Here is a 4,523-nt window from a genome sequence, read left to right as displayed (position 1 = left end):
TTGACAGCAGGGCCAGCCTACCGCTGCGCACTAATTTGAATAAAGGCGTGGTTGTTTAAAGTCACCTGCCAATCAGAGGGTGATATAGGCGGGGTTTGTAGACAAGACACTTGGTCGCGAGCCGATTAAACGCTCTTATTGGATAGAGAAACATTAGACCGGAATCCTTTTATTCCCGTTTTTTTTTTTTTGGAAGTTTCCAAAGTGTTACAAATTTTACGCAACTGAACGGTTTAGAAAGGAACCAGGATTAGAAAAAAAAAAGACCTACAAAGTTTTCGTAGTCTACAAACTAAGCCTGCATGTATTTGATACATTTAGCATTGTTCTATACTGTATATTTAATTCATATATTTAAAATACACAAATATATAGTGTACCTACCTATGTGTAGGGGCGCACTTATCACTAAATAAAAATACGGTATAGAAACAATTTTCTGTGACTAAAACCTCATAGACTTGACATAGTATTTTCTTGCAAATATACTCCAATAATCTTTGTTTTATTTGCAACTTTTAATTTATTTATTTATTTTACAATGTAGGCCTACTTCTTATCTAGCCTACTCAAATTCGATTCAACTAATTCATCAATTAAAAATGATTATTATTCAACTGGATCAAACAAACGTAAAATGAACAATTTTTAAAAATGTTTTTAATAGTTCTACGTTCATTTAGCTTTAAAAGACAAAGCATCCCGATGCATATTCAAACGACTTCCACATGTGCAATGCAACAAGAAAATCTGCTAAATTTAATCGCATTCATTGGAATCAGAAGTTTAATATATCGTCATTTTAAATGTGTATCTGCAGAGAAATGTGAACTAATTCAAGTTCCAAAAAAGTAACGTTTCCCCCCCACCAAATGTCCTCATTCTAAAGAACGCTTTCGAACTTTTTAGCGTTTGTAATGAAATTTTAAATTAAATCAAATAAACTTACTAAAACTTTATTAAACTAATCAAATAATTATTTTATCATCATTATTTAATGTATTTACATTGTCTTTTGTAAGAACATATTAAAGTAAGGGGTTCAATAAATAAAATAAAATAAACTTTAACCCATATTTAAATAATGCTGGACGTTAGCTTCCCTGCAGTAGTCTATATATTTTGCAGTCATGCTATTAATGGATATGATAATTTATGTCCGTTTTTGAATAACAAAACAAGCGCCGCTTCAGTTCGCTATTAACCAGGTTTGTAAACATGCAGCTTGTTATTTACACTTCCTCAAAAGAGAAGAAGAGTGTTAAACTATACAACGCAGCACTTTCCGCGTTTCCACGCCATCTGACATTACTTTTTCCCAGTTGTTTATGATTACTGTATACAATTTTTTAGCGGACTAAATATTTCGAACATAACTAGAAAGATTTAGAATTGATTACAGAACATTCCTATGGAGTTTTTCAGGATTGGAAATCAGAGTTTAAAAATGTCCTTGCAGGTTTTACAATATCTTGGGGACCCAGCATATATATATATATATATATATATATATATATATATATATATATATATATATATATATATATATATATATATATGAGAGAGAATCTTGAGAGAGAACACAAAGATGCTTAATTATATAGATTTTATAAATAGTATATAATGTCATATGTATTGTATTATTCATGAATGTTCAGAAAGTATTTCTGACTCTAAACAATTTAAAATGTCAGCAATTTAAGCCAACATTGAAAAAAAAAATGTGTTTGAGGCATCTATTTGAATCAAGCAAGTTTTGAGTGATGAATTAGGCCCTGCATGGACAAAAGTTGAGGGGGGAAAAAATGCATTTGTCAGTATATTCTTAGTAAAAAGAACACAGGGTCAGAAAAAGAAATAAAGTCTAGACCTTTTTCTCAACAACGAATTACCTCTGAATCGTGCCAACAAAACTGGAAAAAGTCTGGAAAATTCTGCTTTTTACATTCGATTTTATGTCTCCAAAAATTCCTGTAGCTCCAACAGAAGGGCATGTCGCTTACAATGTCAAGGTCATGTGTTCGATTTCCAGGGAATGCATGAACCGACAAAATGCATACGTGAATGTAATGTAAATCATGCATTAATGTAAATGTATATCAGATGAAACAACAAAGGTTGAAGAAGTTAAACTGATATTGAATAATAATAATAATTTTTTGAAATCAGCATTCTTTATTATAATGTATATTTTTCAACATCACTATTGACTCTAGCACAGACCTCAAGACTCTTCTGTCGCCTTTCACAAATATAACGTATGAACTAGACCACGTTTCTGAGATTGATGTCACTGTGGGTTCGAGACCGAGTTGACTCCCTTAAGACAAATATATCTGTGCAAGTTTAAAGAAGCTTAGGGAATATTTTGCCCAAGAAACATGACTGATTTCAAGCAAGTGGCGAGTAGGTATAAATCAGTTTCAAAAGCCTTTCACTATACTGTTTTTCTTGCACACTTCGTGCCAGGAATACTTGATGCACTGCTGCCCAAAGTCTGCCAAAAATGTTTGTCATTCTGCCTAACATGCTTAAACGGCAGTTAAAGAGTATTTTAGAAAAATACTGTTTATAGCTGTCACTCAAGAGTTGAGAGTTCAGAAAGACACAATTTTAAACTTTCGTTTTATAAACTAAACCAATATATCTCCTTTAACAACTCAAAATGAAATCATCCCGCATTTCAGTGTAAGATTTCAAAGCATTTTGTTGCCTGTAAATGAAAAGAGAGGAGAAATCCACCTGTTGCTGTTGTAACAAATGAAGGTCTGGGAGGCTGTTAAAATTGTAATGAGAATCCAAGCTGGATGAGAAAAACCACAGAGAGCCAAAGATCATTATGGGAAATGTGCTCACCTCCTCAGGGTTCACAGAGCTCATAATGAATGAACGCACTGTGAGAAAGTCTCTCCGTGACACTCGGAGTCAAACAATATTTTTCTTGAGAAGAGGATTACTCCATTTATGATGCATTCGTCAAGCCTGGCCTGATAGAGGAGGAAATAAAGCATTTAAATGGGAAAATTAAACAACTTTCATATGTAATATTTACAAGCTAATGCAAATGACCACTATAAAAGTGTGCAGGCCGTCTATCCCGATACTGGATAGTCTGTGGACTTCGTCCCACACAGGGTGTCCGCCACGACAACCCTATAGAGCGGAAGCTGTAAAATCATGGTGGGAGAGTCCATGGACCCCAGGAGGGCTGGAGCTGCCATTTAATCTATTGACATGTTGGGAACAGCTGTTTCACTCTCTTTTTCTGCCCCCTCCATCCCTTCACTGCCTCTCTGATGTGAAACGCACTGGCCGCATCCAGACCAGATCTTTACGAGGGGAGGAATGCCTTGCCCTGCCGCCCCGACTAAATCTCAGCATACAGTATATGTGGGCATCTAATGGAGGTGCTGAGAGAAGTGGAATCATAGAGGACAACTGGGAAAGAAACAGCGGAGTAGTATCGAGTGTTGCAGCCGGACAGGTGCAGAGGTCGATGCTTAGGAGATTATATAGGCTGATATCTTAGCCAAATGTGTCCGGAGCAGCCAGACATTGTTTCCAGGCCTGTCTGGAGATGCAGTGGGATTCTTCTAATGCAACTTAGCCATTGTATGGTGAACTAAAGGCAGCAGACTACCTGTCAAGATATAAAATACAAATATTATTGACATAGCAAATACTTATACAACAAACGTTGGGGGTCGGCAAGATTTTTTTTTTTTTCCTTTTGAGACGAACTTAACATTTACATTGTTACATAATATGTATATATAAAATTTAAATGTATATATTTATATTCAAATAAATATATATATATTTTTTACTTTCTATTCTCAAAGAATCCTGAATAAATTATCACGGTTTTGACAAAAAACATATTAAGCAGCACAACTGTTTTCAACAATGAAAAGAAAAGTCAGCTATTAGAATGATTTCTGAAGGATCATGTGACACTGACAACTGGAGTGATGGAATAAGTTACATTTAAAAATGTGTTAAAATAGAAAAGTTATTTTAAATTGTAACAATATTTCAGAACATTATTGATTTACTGTATTTTGGATGAAAGAAATGCAGCTTTGGTGAGCATAAGAAATCTTTTAAAATCAAAAACCTTTGAATAGTAATACATATATATTATATAAAATAATTTAATTTATTTTATATAATCCCCGATCATGATCAGGCATAACATTATGACCACTGAGAGGTGAAGTGAATAACACTCATTATCTCTTCATCACGCCACCTGTTAGTGGTTGGGATATATTAGGCAGCAAGTGAACATTTTGTCCTCAAAGTTGATGTGTTAGAAGCAGGAAAAATGGGCAAGCGTAAGGATTTGAGCAAGTTTAACAAGGGCCAAATTGTGATGGCTAGACAACTGGATCAGAGTATCTGCAAAACTGCAGCTCTTGTGGGGTGTTCCCGGTCTGCAGTGGTCAGTACCAAAAGTGGTCCAAGGAAGGAACAGTGGTGGACTGGCGACAGGGTCATGGGCGGCCAAGATCATTAGCTGC

This window comes from Megalobrama amblycephala, linkage group LG20 (assembly GCF_018812025.1).
Source record: "Megalobrama amblycephala isolate DHTTF-2021 linkage group LG20, ASM1881202v1, whole genome shotgun sequence".
NCBI lineage: Eukaryota > Metazoa > Chordata > Actinopteri > Cypriniformes > Xenocyprididae > Megalobrama > Megalobrama amblycephala.
Note: the sequence above shows the minus strand (reverse complement) of the source record.